General features: G+C 33.2%; 1 protein-coding gene across 10 annotated transcripts in view; it reads right to left on the bottom strand.

Annotated features, from left to right (window-relative positions):
• The window catches only part of LOC114329870 (golgin subfamily A member 6-like protein 22), a 482,825-nt gene that overhangs the window by 121,013 nt on the left and 345,743 nt on the right, over positions 1–16,069 (bottom strand). The window lies entirely within an intron of this gene.

Here is a 16,069-nt window from a genome sequence, read left to right on the forward strand (position 1 = left end):
TTAATATAACTAAAGGGTTCAAAATATTTCCTAAAAAATATTCTTACGTTCTTTTCAACGCCGGTATTACCTTTTTGAAAAAATAATATATACAGGATGAAAGAATTTAAAAAATAAACAACATATTTTTACAAAAAAATCAACTTCACGTAAACCGGTTTCAGAGCTCGCTTTCCTCCATCAAAAAAATAACATATGTACCCAATTTGGTTGAAATCGGACTTTTCGTTCAAAAGTTATCGTGCTATTAGTCACATATGTATTGTCGCCATTTTGAATGCCCGCCTTTTTTGTAAAAGGCAAAATCTTTGTATGTGTAGTATATGTCGTCCAAAGTATATGCTTCTACCATTAAATGCACAATATTTTTTATAATATTTGCACGAATCTGTCGCACATGGGTATAAATATGTGAAAATATGTTATGCATTTATTACATGGTAATTAACTTAAAATATCTCCTAAAAAATATTTTACGCTCTTTTTAAGGCCGTTATTACCTTTTTGCAAAATTAATATATACAGGGTGAAAGAATTGAAAAAAAAAACATATTTTTACATAAAAAATCAGGAATAACACAACTTTTGGTAAACCGATTCCTCCCGTTCAGAAGCTCGATCTTACACATCAAAAAAAGAACCTATATACCAAATTTGGTTGAAGTCGAACTTTTTGCTTTAAAGTTATCGTGCTATTAGTCACATATGTATCGTCGCCATTTTGAATGCCCGTCATTTTTGTAAAAGGTAAAATCTTAGATGGCCTCTTATCTAATTTTGAACCTTTATATGTGTATTATATGTGGACTAACTTATATGCTTATATCGTTAAATGCACTATTCTTATCTGCCGCACTATCTCTTAGTGATCGCCAAAAACACTAATGAGCATTTTACAATTTGTTTTAAGTGTGCGTTGGTGTACCTCTCTATATTTTTTGTTGTTTATAATAAATATGTTGTATTTTGTTACGGTATATGGTAATTATTTAATATATTGTATTTATAAAGCTTTTTCCAAAATTTCCGTTTGAGGTTGATAAATCCCGTTCTATTTTTTCGGTGCCGCGTTCAACAAAAACGGGGAAATGGAGTTTTTGGGTCTCTCAGTTCACTCTAAAAATACCAGTGAAAATGTTTTATGCAGGTTCTTTTCAATAAAAGCGTACAGTACAAATGCTTTCCTTGTCCCCGTTATCTCTGTCGTAGCAGAGTATTCACGAAAAGATAATTGTTATCGTGCCTATTCAGGGTGGGATTTTCGGCTTACCACACCATGTTAAATGAGAACTTTTGTCTTTTTATATAGCTAGTTTTTGCAGCTTTAATTTCTTAGTTTCCAATTAGTCCAGGGCGCATTCTCTTTTGAGATGGACGTTGAGAGGTGACTCAATTTTTTTTGCAGAAATTGCTTGAAAATAACTCAAACAATAATATTTGAGTTATCCTCCCACTCAAAATGGTCCGGAACATTGTTTAAATAATCAAAATGTCAAAATATGAAGGAAAAATTCGATTTTTTTTTGGTTTTTTGATTATAACTTTAAAACCATTCATTTCTGAGAAAAGTTGTACTAACATAATAGTTGCGTAATTAAATTTCCTACAATATAGAATTGGTTAAAAATTGGAAAAAATAGTCACCCTTGTTGCAAAATAGCAATAATTGCGAAAAAAAAAACATACAAAAACAAGTATTCGGATTTTACGTTTTTCAACCATTTATGCTACACTTAGGACCTTCATATTTTACCCAGAAAAACTTTATGATATGGTAAAACAACACTGTAAATTTCGCAAATTATTTTTGCAATCCAGCATTCGCAAAAAAAATTCATTTTTTTAAATGTTGCAGGACTGAAAAAAAGCAGATAGCAAGTTGAATTTTTTTCCTTATAGAAGTGTACTGTACCTTTGATTTGCAATTTGGAAAATTAAAATCGATTAATTACCACAGCGTCAGGAAATTTTTTAAATAAACATTAATTTTTGGTGCTACGCGCAGGACAGGTGTGTTTGATTCACACAAGTTGATTTCCACCAAAATTTCTTCCAATCTTTATCTAATATATTATTTTCTTACTCTACTTTTTTTTGTATTTTAATATTTTAATTCCACAAAAATCAAACTAATTTTATTATTGTTTGTGAAATATTGTTTAAACAATTGCACATGTTTAAAAATAATAAACTTTTATGCTCTAAGTTAAAATATATGAACAAAGAAAGTTTTTGCTAAAAAAAGTGTTATTTCAAAGGATAGAGTATGTGTTTTTATTTTGCAATAAACAAATTTATTTATTTATATCGAAATGTAATAAAAATTAAAATGCATCAATCATTATCAAAGGTCATTGGAATGCCCAATCAGAGTAAACTATCCGCTGTCCTGCGCGTAGCACCAATAATTAATGTTTATTTAAAAAAATTCCTGACGCCGTGGTAGTTAATCGATTTTAATTTTGCAAATTGCAAATGAAAGGTACAGTACACTTCTATACGCAAAAAAATTTCAACTTGCTATCTGCTTATTTTCAGTCCTGTAACATTTGGAAAAAATGAATTTTTTTGCGAGAGCTGGATTGCAAAATTTATTTTGCAAAATCTATTAAACCGATCTTAATGATATTTACAGTATTATTTTACTGTATCATATAGATTTTCTGGGTAAAATATGAAGTTCCTAAGTTTAGCAGAAATGGTTGAAAAACGTAAAATTCGAATACTTGTTTTTGTATGGTTTTTCGCAATTATTGCTATTTTGCAACAAGTGTGACTATTTTTTAAATTTTTAACCAATTCTATATTGTAGTAAATTTAATTATGCAACTTTTATGTCAGTACAACTTTTCTTGGAAATGAAAACTTTTAAAGTTATAATAATCAAAAAACGAATAAAAAAATCGAAATTTTCCTTCATTTTTTGACATTTTGATTATTCAAACAATGCTCCGGACCTTTTTGAGAGGGAGGATTACTCAAATATTATTATTTGAGTTATTTTCAAGCAATTTGTGCAAAAAGTTTAAGTCACCTCTCAACGTCCAAATGTGCTAATATTTTTACAGATGCGCCCTGGTCTAAATATTGATTAGCGCCTTTATTCACACCAACCTTCTTAGCTAGGTTTTATCCTTCAATTTTAGATATTATTTGAAACCTGTAATTCTTTAATTTCTTTCTTTTTTCACTTACGCTGTTTGTCTAGAGGTGCTTGTAGCTAGTACCAAACTTTTAGTGGTTTAGTGGTATCCGTTCGTCTCCAATTTGTCGTTTGATTGTTTACTATTTTCATGTTTATTGGTTCTTTTTCTTACTACGCCATTTCCTTTATAAGATTGACAATACAATTGGCTACAGCTACGAACAAACCAGGGGATCTAAAGGTGGCGGTAAATGTTTTGACGAGACAAAATCGAAGGTATTTGAGCCAATAATTTTGTCTTCGTTTTATTGAGTTTTTCTCTGAATTATACCTTTAATTCGCAGCTGATGATGTATTGGAGCTGATGATCCAATGAGTATTGGATTTCTGTCTCCTTTCATTATAGAGGGTGTTTCATTAATAATTCGAAATATTTCAACTGCATATCCTTATGCTCAAAATATTACGGTTTAACCCAAATCACCTAGTCCAAAAATGCTTCTTAAGAGATCAATATCTCTTTGAAGATGGTGTCTTTTAATTAGTTTTTTTTAAATACCTCTAGAACGCTTCTAAGGAGAAAAGTGGAAACTGGTACGTCTATTTATCTTCCATAGATAAAATCGATTCCATAAATTGCAAACTTCTACGTCAGTTTTGGGTAGGGCAACGGTTATTTTATCGCATAACTTTTCTGTCTGTAACTTTAAAGCATTTTTAAGACTGGATTATAAACTGTGAGGTATTCTACTACTAAGAGGTACTCTTGCTTTTAAGTCGGAAGGATACACCGTTTTATAGAAAAATCGATTTGAACATAAATTTTTTTTGAATTTGAATAAAACCAGCCAAAACAAGAGTAACTTTTAGTGCTAGAATATCTGATAAGTTAATAATCTAGTGTCAAAAATGCTTAAAAATTAAACACCTTAAATGCTTAAAAAGTAAAATAACCGTTGACCTACCCAAAACGGTCTCATATAACCGATATTAGAAATTCGAAATTGATGAAATCGGTTCCGATTTCTGGAAGATAAATACGCGTACCAGTTTTCGTTTTTCCAAATAGAAGCTTTCTGAAGGCATTTAGGTACCTGAAGCTGTCTGATGTAATGAGCTGTTTATCTTGTTTATACAATCTTTTTTTTTTCTCTGATTCTGGCTTTGGTTTAGAACTAGAACCTTTAGCCACGTAATTGTATAACTTATCACTAAGTCAGGGGAGTAATGTGTAGTGTGTGTGTAGAGTAAGTGTCTTGTTACTTTGCAAAGTCGACGTCATTGTCTTTGCAAAGAGACGCTAATTGTTTCCGAACGTCTGCGGTCCCTCCGGTGAGTACCGATCCCACAAGGACAGAAACTATTTTTCATTTATTAATTTATAATAAATGAAAAATTTCTGCCCCTTGTAGGATTCGAACTCCCGACCTTTCGTTTCAAGGGTAGGCGCTCTTACCACTGCGCCACAGAGGGGGTATTTATACAATCTATTTATGAGAATAATAACTACTACAGACTGGGACAAATGACCAACCACAAGTTATAAAATGGTTGATAGAGGAAGTTATAGAAAACAACAAGCCATTGGTATTAATATTTGTAGACATTGAGAAAATATTTAACTCAGTCCAGCATAGCTCCATTACAAGAGTTCTTACAGAGTTCACTCAAAACAGCTGATGATACTGACTAAATTTCTATAGTATTAATTAATTGATATTTATATAACTTATGAATTTATATTATTCATTAAACACAAATAAAAACATCATCAAAATCACTACGTTTACTATACGTATTTTATGATTCATTTGAATAATAAAATTGTTTTTCAATAAGATAGATTTTCTAAGAAAATTGTGGAGAATTCATGAACCACCGCTTTAATTAAAGCCTTTCCTTTTTAAAAGTGTTCTAACTAGGAGGAAAACACTCTCAAAGTGTTCTTTTAAGACATTTTATGAGCCAGGACTTTAGAAAAAACAACAGAGAGACTAAAGTAAAAAAGTTAGCGAGATATCTAGTAATCTCACTGACCACTGAGTCGAATAATTCTTGTCAGGAATGTCAATATAACCTTTCGTAACCTTTGTTTCCCGTCGTCTGCAAGATATTTAATCTACCAAGAAGAAATAGGAGAACTTCTCTATTTAAAAGTTAATGAACATTTATTTCTTTTCTTGAGTTGCCATAGGCGTAGCTTTAAAAACGCACGAGGGACAAGGAACAAGGGAGAATTATTTAAATAATTTAATAATAATATTAATAATATTTCCTAAACCTTTTGCAGATATAAAATAGCACCCTAGTAATATGATAAAATAATAATAGAGATCAAAACTTCATTTTCACAATCAGATTTATAAGGTGTTTTATTCATCTTTAAATAGCAAGTAAGGTTTCACAATAATAATAAGGTATATTCTGATTTCAAATTTAACAACAGTATGCATTCGTTCAATTAAGCTAAAGTTCAATTTAGGTTTTTGTCTTCTTCTGTAATATTTGCTTCTAACTTTTTTGAATACAAGTCTTTCGTCTTCAAGTTCTGACCCCATCTTGTTTCTCTTATCCTGTTTGTGATCTTAGCTTCAGTTTTTGCCCTTCATTGTACTGTTTACAACCCTTCTTCAGCAATTTGACTTGCTCTTTATTCACTAGGTGACTAGTCATTGTGACTAAGATAGGAGTTAATTAGTTATTGAAATCGGTTGTATGAGCATCTTTATATGCTCGTTTCATGCAAATTTTAGTCATAGAATTTTATTTAGTAACTGATAATAGTTTTTGTGTCTTATATTAACAGTCAATGACAACAGACGCTATCGAAAGGATCTCGTCACTAAAGTGGGTTGACCAGGACACGTCGCAAGGTTTTTAAAAACACCGATATGCACAACGTATTGTCGAGTGGAGGCCTCAACAAAAAGTACTACTGAGCAAAGGACGCTTAGCAACCAGATAGGCTGACGACCTGAAGCGTACAGTTTAATGACGATCGGAAATATGGGATTACCTAACCACCTAATCTGAAACTTGTATGATAAAAACTAAACTAAAGATCAAGCACACATGATATATTCAGATATACTCAAAACAAATATAAGAACTAGACAGAAAAACAGGAAAAAAGGAAGGCCCAGAAAACCATAAATATAAGACAATAGAGGAGAAGGGCATAAGAGGGATCTGAATGGAGAGACATAGCCAGGCAGTCAGCGAACCATCCAATGTTATGATGCCAAAAGGAGAAGAAAAATATTCTGAATATGTGATGATTAAACTGGTAAATTGATGGGATGAAGAAATCACCATAGGAAGTGGAAAAATCAAAAACCTGCTATATGCAGATTACATTATTCTATCAGCGAATGAAGTCGAAAGGCTAACCATCACCGAAGGGCGAATGACGGACAGGCAAAGAATTCGGATCAACACCAGAAAAACAAAAATAATCATCGTAGATAGGGAAAATAGTCTACCAAACCCAGTGGTGAACTTTAAAGTGACAGACAAATTTGTATACTTTGGCTCCCTGATAACCAATAATGGCGGTAGCTTCTCAGAAATAAAGCGTAGACTAGCAATAGCCCGAACCACAACATCTAAATGAATTAAAATATGGAAATACGAAACAATAACAAGGAATACTAAGCTAAGGTTGGTCAAGGCCCCAATTTGTCCTATTGCCACATACCCACCTTAAACATGAACTCTCAAAAAAATCGAAAGAAGTAAGATCGAAACCTTCGAAATATGGGTTTACAGAAGAATTCTACCTGTTTTCTCGGTAGAAGACAGAACCAATCTGTCAATTCTAGAAGACTTTTATACTAGAGGGTACGAATGCATCGAAGGGGTAACGGAGCTATAAGTTCAGGACCTGAAGAAAGAAGAAAAAGCCTGGAAAATTGGCAGGATCAGTGGTCAAGAGAAACAGACAAAGCCGCCTGGACGAGGACCCTTATCTCTGATAGTATGAAGTAGTGAGATGGTATGAATGCAGACACAGGCGCGTTAACTATTATTTGACACAGTTTTTGACGGGGCATGAATCTTTTCGGTCATATACATATCGTATAAAAAATACCGAGGACCTTCTATGTACCGAGTGTGGAGTGGTGGATGACGCGAACCGCGTGATATTTGTATGCCCTGTATATCATGCAGGGCGAACCTCGCTGCAAATTAGGATGGGCTCCCCTCTGGGTGAGCCCCAAGAATTAATGCATAAAGCCATTACGAATGAAAAAATGTTTGACTTGATCATTGGATTTGTCACTGAAACGATGAAGCATAAGGAAGAAAGAAAGAGGAGACTCCAACAAAGATAATCCGTTTGTACTTCTTTTGAACATGTGTCGTTCCGCGCCGACCGTGCTACGTAGCCAATATACAACTCCCACTTCTGCCGGGGCAGAGTCCTTTCTTCTTCTTCTTCTTGGAGTGCCTCTCCTATCGGAGATTGGATATCATTAGGGCGATTCTAATTTTATTTACTGCTGTTTTGAATAATTCGTTAGTGGTACAGCCAAACCACTCTCCCAAATTTCTCATCCAGGACATTCTTCTACGGCCTGGATTTCAGAGTCCTTTAGCATAACACAATTTTTAATCCTAGTGTTAGTAAATGTTAGATATTTTGTTTTTCATTTGTTTATATCTTGTGTTGTGAGTGCATAGATGAATGGGTCACTCCTACTGGGAGTGGGGAATGAAAGTTTAGTTGTTCTCACTAACTGTCTAGTAATTCTTTGCCAGTTTACGGTGTATGGGATGATGACGTGGTCGCACCCCCTCACCCATTATCATGCAGATAGGTCGGTTAGGACCTACGGACCCTGGCTGGCTGCATGCGTGGATGGGGCGTCGAGACCGGGTTGCCATGACAGTCACAGAGCGCACGCAGAGAGTACTAGATGGGGGTGACGAGCAAAGCTGTTGGGTCAGAGCTATGCCCGCTAAGGTCGGTTCCTGGCCCGCCGGATGGAGAAAGAGGAGGTGAGTTTAGTTGGTAGGCGGCTCGCTACGGTTAGGCGTAGAGAGTTGAATCCAACACACCTGGGACACCTTCCCAGAAATCTTTAGAAGGTTCTCACCTCCCAAAAAAAAGAAGGCTTTTATATAAAAGACAGGTTTTTAAGAAAATAAACCGGTCCACACCTAAATTACTTAGGCCACATAGCCAGAAGAACGGAACCGATGGAACTATTAATAGTAAAAGGAAATGTAGAAGGCCGAATAGTAAGAGAAATATCTCCCACCCGATGGGTAGTCATCAACTCGACCTTAATAAATTAGTCGAATATTTCAGAATTCTGGAGTAGGTATTATAAATAAATGAACGACGTAAAAATAATCTAATGACTTGCAGTTCGAACAGGTGTAGCAAGGTATAGTGCTATTTTTGGGGATAAAGATATATACGGAATTTAAGAGGCCAGATGATTCGCTATACTTGTCTATTATTAACCCTAGTTTAACCAAAGACAATTTTCCCCCTGCTTTTTCATTTTATTTAAACTAATACGACGTAGGCCAGTAGGATATTTCTTCAAATATCTCGATGTTTTCGCCCGCATTGAGCGTGGAATTCTGACCTCCTCCCTTGACTGTCAAATAAGTACTATTTCGTGTTAAGTTATAGAAGCAATCGATGAGTTGTATATTCTCAGTGTGGCCAGTGTGGCATGTGTTGTATATAAACGGCGCTTCGTAAGGGAAAATTTGTATTACTTATTCAGGTTATCAAAAGAAGAAGGTTTGGTAACAAATAAGGGGAAATCCAAAAAATATCTTCCTTTCCTTCTTCTTCTTTTATGTAGACATATTGGTAACAAATAAGGGGAAATCCAAAAAATATCTTCTTTTCCTTCTTCTTCTTTTATGTAGACATGTCTGTTTTTCAATATATGTCCAGTAAGTTACCGTTCAATCGTTTTGTCGTCTTCCCACTGATTGTCTTCCTATTAGGGGGCCGTGTCTCACCGTCCTTACGTCCTTATATTTGTTGGAATTTTATTGTGTCATAGTTTCTTACCATCGATTTCTCGAAGGGTTTTCATCTTTGCTATTTTTAGCATTTTTTTGTCCTCTTTGTATCAGATTTTGTTTCTGTCGCGTATGCTATTTTTGGTCTGATGACTGTTTTGTAATTTCTGCCTTAGATTTCTGTTCCTATATTTTTATTTTCCATATTGCTTCATTCAAGTAACCTGCGGCTCTTATTGTGTGATGACTAGATATTTAAACTCCATCACCTGTTTTGTTATTTGACCTTACAGCTCTGTTTGCTGTTATGTATAACCAGGATTTTCTCATTTTTGGGAAATTTAACATGTTCGATTTTCTAGCGGTTATATTATATTGGTGCTGTCTGCAAACGGTGTAAATCTAAAAAACCTTATCTTGAAAAACGTATATTTAAATCCCTAAAAAGGGCTATATTACAACAAAAGGTTTTCGGAATCAATATTCCATCATCAGTGTTATCACCAAAAATAAGTATATAAAGTGAATAAATAGTAATACTTACAAGTTTACATGCTTTAAACCACCAAAATATACGGGTAAAAACCCTTGAGTTGTTTTTAAACAGCTGTGGTTACATTATATTATCCGATTTTAAAGGATGTTAAAAATATTTCCAGATTAACCCCTGGCATCACATGACATCAACCATATTGGTTGGAAAATTTGTAGCTAGTACCTTACGTGGCAGAGTTTAGGTGACAACTGAACCCGAATGGCTCTCTGAACGGTATTCGGTGTTCGGGTTCAGTTGTCAATTAAACTCTGCCATGTAAGGTCCTACCTACAAATTTTCCAACCGATATGCTTGATGTCATATTATGTGATGCCAGGGGTTAATCTGGAAATAGATCTGGATATAGTCCTTTTTAGAGATTTAAATATACCTTTCACAAGATAAGGTTTTTATTTTTTGTGATTTATGGTATACAGCAAGTTACAGGAATTTTTAATTGTGATATTTTTAGATGTAAATCTTGTTCATTTTGAGATATCCGTATTACATCGTCTGCATAGCAGATTATTTTTGAAGTTGTTTTTCTTCCATTTGGTATCCTTTTTTTCGTTCTTACTCGTTTATTATTTCATGCATGATCAGGTTGAACAGTAAAGGACTCATGGTATCCCTTTGTACTATCCCATTGCTAGCTTCAGTAATTGGGTCAGTTAGTTTATCTTCTACTTTTACTTTTATTGTGTTGTTCTGGTAGATATTTTCGATAGTTTTAATTATTCCTATACCTTTCTTATATACAATAAATAGATTAGTTTTTTTAATTACCAAAAAATATAGTGATTGTTAATAGAAAGAGAAAACCACTCGGGTAATCTTAAAGGCAAATAAAATAGGTGTACAAAAGTGGAAATCAAATTCCAGAAAATACACAAAATTCATTTGTCTTTACAATATTAACTGAAATGACAGATGAAATGTGATCACCACACTCTGATAGTATTGTCTTTACTGTCTAAATAATTATAAATTTTTCACATCATTTAAAAAAATTCCACGCCACTGGCTTTGGCAAAACCATAAAATGTCGTTCTTGATTTAGTGGAAAAATGTGGAATATTATTTTTTAATATGTTTTGGTCGGTTCCACTCTTAATATACCATAAAGAAAATAATTTAATGTTTTCAGACAGACACATAAGTAAAAGTTATCAATGACATTCCGCTCGGATGGCAGCTTTTCCTTGTTTTTGTTTTGGTATTTTTAGAAAGGACAAAGTGAAAAGGTCAAGTTTCTTGAAAACTAAGAAAGTATGTACGAAAATTGAAGTGGGAAGATATCACATATATGTGGTTTGTTTATTGTTTATATCGCACCTCTATTGAGAAAACGACGTTCAAAATTATTAGTGCTAGAAATTTTACGAGGTTAATTTAAAAAGTATTAAAATTAGTATAATAACTATTGTAGTCAGTTATAAAGGTTATTGAAAATCTACAAAGTAGTGTATTAATTCTGATAAAAAATTTAAAAAAATATTTTAATTTTGAATTGTGACACTATACAGATAAAATAAAAAAATTATGAAATATTATTTATTAACAGTGGCTCTGGCCATCCAGATCATAACATCATTATTATTATCTGGTTAACAGAGTTCCTAATATTTTTAATAATCTAACTTGAAAAAATATGAGTAACAACATTAAATAAAAAATACTGCAAAAAGAGAAATAACGGTTTTGAATGAAGCAATCACATATTATACTGCCTTAATCTGACCAACGACCGTTTCTACAGATCTTCGATGGACAAATGCCATGCACAAGTCAATATATAACACTGTTTATGTTCGGTGCAACGTTAATATTTTGATTAAACATATACCGACGCTAGTGTCATCCAACGACAAATACTTGAACCATAGACGTAACACTTTTTGAGATATGATTTTGTAGTTTTATTAAACTGTTTGTGCAATAAAACTGTTTTAATTTTTTTTAGTTGTGACACTGTTTGAGCTGAGGTGCAATATATTTAAGAAAAAGCTTTGAAAAAGTATTTGTCTTACAATTTTTTTATTCCACGTAGGGACTAAAGAGCAGTACGTACATAATCAGAGAACATATTCTTAGATATAGGCATACGACACGATCAGAACTTTTGACAATCAGAACTTTTTTGGAGCCAACAGCTTTGAAGCTATATCCGTAGTGATAATAATTCATTCATTCATTAATTAAGCATTACAATCCCCAGGAATATAAAATATAGCTACCGCCATGGTGCTTAAAATCCTATTCTGGGGTGAGGTGGTTTACTCCTATGTCATTTATAGGTTGCTGTCCGTCTTTGCTGCTGCCGTGACTCTTTTCCATTTCTTCCCGTCCTTGTCCTTTGTATGTGTCTCCAGCAGTAACAAATCTCACTTCTCTCTATCTCTCTATTTTTTTAAAAATGTTAGAACAATGAAAGTGTCAGAAGAATCAAATGAGTGAATTAACTGCAATTCCTAGCTAGTTCTTCTAAAGCATAAAGACTCGCGTAGTACATATTATGTAAATAAAATATTATGTGAAATAAAATTTATCACATTCACAAGATAATCTATTCTGTTCTACTTTCGATCCTTCTAAATTTTTATCCATATTTTTTACGTATTTATAACTTTTCTTGAATCAGTATTTAAATATTTCAGAATATTGTTTAATATTGTGTTGTTCTATTTTATGTGTTCTGTAAAACTCCTTATTTATGAAAGACAAAAGTAATAATTATTTTCCAAAATATCTGTGAAAACACCAAAAATAAAATAGTTTTAATTATTATTTCATTTATAGAGATTCTGACTAATAGAAACCTACAAGAATAAAAATTACAGCGACTATTTTATTCATAGAGATTCTGACCAATAGAAACCTACAATAATAAAAATTACAGCGATTATTTTATTCATAGAGATTCTGACCAATAAAAAGCTACAAAAATAAAAATTACAGCGAAATGTAATTTTTGATAATTTCCCGTCGTCAAGTATTTTACGTCAGATGCCCTTCATTGATACGCAAAAATACATTCCGTGACATTAATGACAATTAATGTTTTACAACTTGTCACAGAGAATAACAAAAAACAGGGTTAGTAGATATGCAGGTGAAGATATCAATAAAATATTAGAATGAATTAAAAAGACAGTTTTGTTCATGAAATTATGTTACAGAATTGCTCTCGAGCTCGAACTATCGATTTCTTTTGCCCTCGTGACACTTTGACATAATTTCACATAACTGTCAAACTGTCACTCGGGATACCAATCGATAATTTTAAAGCTCTCGTGTAATTACTACTCATAATATTTTTAAAAACAACGAGAAATCTAAAACAGAGAAGAACTAAAAACTTTATACTTTGGAAAACAAAATTCTGGTAAAGTTGTTCCATTTTATCTTTGCCCATGCGTCATGATCCATTTTCAAACAAATTAAATCAAAACATAAAGTGAAACGTACGTCGAAGTGTATAGTAAATAGTATACGTTTCCCTTTATGTTTTGACTTAATTTGTTAGAAAATGGATCGTAACGCATGGTCAAAGATAAAATGGAACAAGTATAACAACCTGCATACTATGCTTCTACAGCTTATATAATTTACAAGTCATACGCAACGATAAATGAATAGATTGGGGGTATCTACAATATGAATTTCACAACCCGTCATTTTATCTAGGTAAGAATTCTACGAATTTTGATTCCTAATATTTAATAATAATATTAGTAATATTTGTGATAAAATTATAATATTTGTGCTATAATCCTAAAATGTAGGTACTCTTATAAAATATACTCTAACATAAAAATGCAGAAGAAGTTAGATTCAGAACCTTATTTATGGTTTCTGGAATAGCATGACACTACGACAACCAGAGATAAAGCCACTTCGAGAACAACTTTTAACCGGTGCGCGCATGACGTCAGCGCCCGAAAAACTTGTACGGAGACTTATGGGAAAGCATAAAGTTTTATACAGTTTTATACATTCTCGTGTTATTAAATAACTGAAATTGCCGTTCGTCTGTTCTGTTACACTGTTTAATTTATACTTTGATGAATTATTATAATTATACCAGTAAAATAATACAATATAATATGTAGGTACTGTAATAAAAAACGTTCTAAAAAAAATAGTTCTTTCACTGCAGAAATTTAAGAGGATTCTTGACATGCAGAAAACTTTAAATAAACCGCTTCAAATAAAAGATGGTTTATTAACAAATAATAAAAAAACCAAAGTTTCAAAAAAGAACTAAAATTACAAAAACAAAATTAAGTAGATAGATTTAGATGGATTTAAAGAGGTGGCCGTTTAGCCTATTCCACTGCTACCTTTTCAGATCTATTGTGGTCCTCTAATTCTAGATTACATTCTTTAGTCTGGTCCTTTTTAAAAGGCCCAATAAGCCCCAATTCTCACCGCACATTCTTTTAAATTTGCCCAAGGACATAGAAGCTTTCTGTGTGGTTTTCAGGATGTGAGTATTATATTTCAGCCTATGATCAGTATAAACCCCAAGGTACTTTGTTTTTTTGGCAAATAAGATTTCTGTTCCTCCCAGCACTGGTAGTTTTAAGCCTTCTAGTGCTGTCCTTTGGGTGCAGTTGGCGATTTGTTTTCTGAGCATTGACTATCAGTCTCTCTTATTTACACCGGTCGTCAACTATATTTAGGGCTGCTTACATTCTCCCAGACACCAGCTGGTCTAACCTGCCTCTGATGACGATTGATATATCGTCAGTATATCCTAGACAAAAAAGTCTTCTGTGGAGAAATTTTTGGTGGCTCAAAGTAGAGGTGACAGAACTCCTCCTTGTGGACAGCCTCCACCTACTCTTGCTTTGATGGTTGCTTTAACTAGAGTTGATATTACTATCCTATTCTCCAGGTATAACCTTAATTTTCTGCATAAAACCGCAGGAATTGTTTATCGACTATCTATGTACTCTAGATCCGATAAGTTTAGTTTCAACAGGGCCACCACGAGAAGGGTGCAATCAAAGATTACACACACCCAATCAATGTTGGGAGTACCCAGCGGTCTTGGGATGGTTTAAGGAGGTGCAAAGGTCTAAGAACTCTTCAAGCAAAACTCATCCCCTGAGATTAGTTCTTTTCCCGCTCAGCTTTACGCCGACTAGAAAAAGAGCACATCCCTCGGCCCAAAAAAAAACAACAACAAAACAAAACAAAAACAAAAATTTTACTTAACGATTCTTGCAAATTTTTTTGTATTTTAGACTTTTCTTTCAACTTTTGGTTCAAAACTCGCATTCGAAAATATATCCGACATCTTATAAATAGTTTTTTCACATCACCAGATATATTAACAAACTGATCTTTCCAATAAAGATTTTTGATAATTTTTGATGCCAACTTTAATAGTGTCCTTATTGAATTGGCAAAAAATATTTTCTAGTTCACGACAGTTCGTAAGTAATATTTCTGAAGGCTTCACCAAACCCCCTTCTGGGAGATGATTTACCCACGAGGAAGAAGTGTTACTATTTGTAGAACTGCCCAAACTCTCTTCATGTCGTAGCTTGAAAGCTATTAAACCAGCTAAATTTTCTAGTCCATCATGATGCAACTTTTCCATTTCAAAATCTGTTTGATGGTTTTCATTTTCTGAAGTTACTGGATTTAATTGACTAAAGAGTGGTTCGGTTATGATCACTGAATCTACTACGTCATTGTTGTAACAACCAAGATTCAAAGGGCTTCATGCTTTCATGTTTTGAAGCGACGTGTTTGTTGTTTCTGGTAGGTTACTTACATTAGCCGAGAGTGAAATAACTTCATCGTTCCGACCCATAATACGAGTAAAATTACGAAGACGGTATTTAAATTGCAAAGGAGGCGGATGATCATGTAAACCTCCAATCGCACGTATTACTGAGAATAGTCCTTCTAAGCAATCTTGATTTAAATTATAGGTATGTTGTTATATAATTGATGTTGAAATCTTTTTTAAATCTAGAAAGAGTAGTCTCAAAGATTTAATACTAACAATAATACCATGGTGAAAGGGCCGTAATGACTATTTCAAATTATATTTAAGGATTTTATCCCGAAAATATAGCTTTATGCTTTCCGAAAACTTTCGCAAACTGCATAAAAATAACAAATCCAAGTTAAAAATCGAACATTTGGCCTGGCGTTTGTCGGTCAGTGACGTAGGCGCAGAAAAGAGAGAGAGACAGGCTTATTCATGCGCGTGGCTTCATCTCTGGTTGTCGTAGTATCATGCTGGAATAGTAAATATGAACGAGATTTTCAATTTTAATGAACAATTAAACACCAAATATAGTCACTGATATTTTTCGTTTTAAACTTAATTTTATTTAAGTGACTGCACACAGTCGTAATAAACTACTCAAAGTTCC

The sequence above is a fragment of the Diabrotica virgifera genome, chromosome 8, assembly GCF_917563875.1.
Source record: "Diabrotica virgifera virgifera chromosome 8, PGI_DIABVI_V3a".
Classification (NCBI taxonomy): Eukaryota; Metazoa; Arthropoda; class Insecta; order Coleoptera; family Chrysomelidae; genus Diabrotica; species Diabrotica virgifera.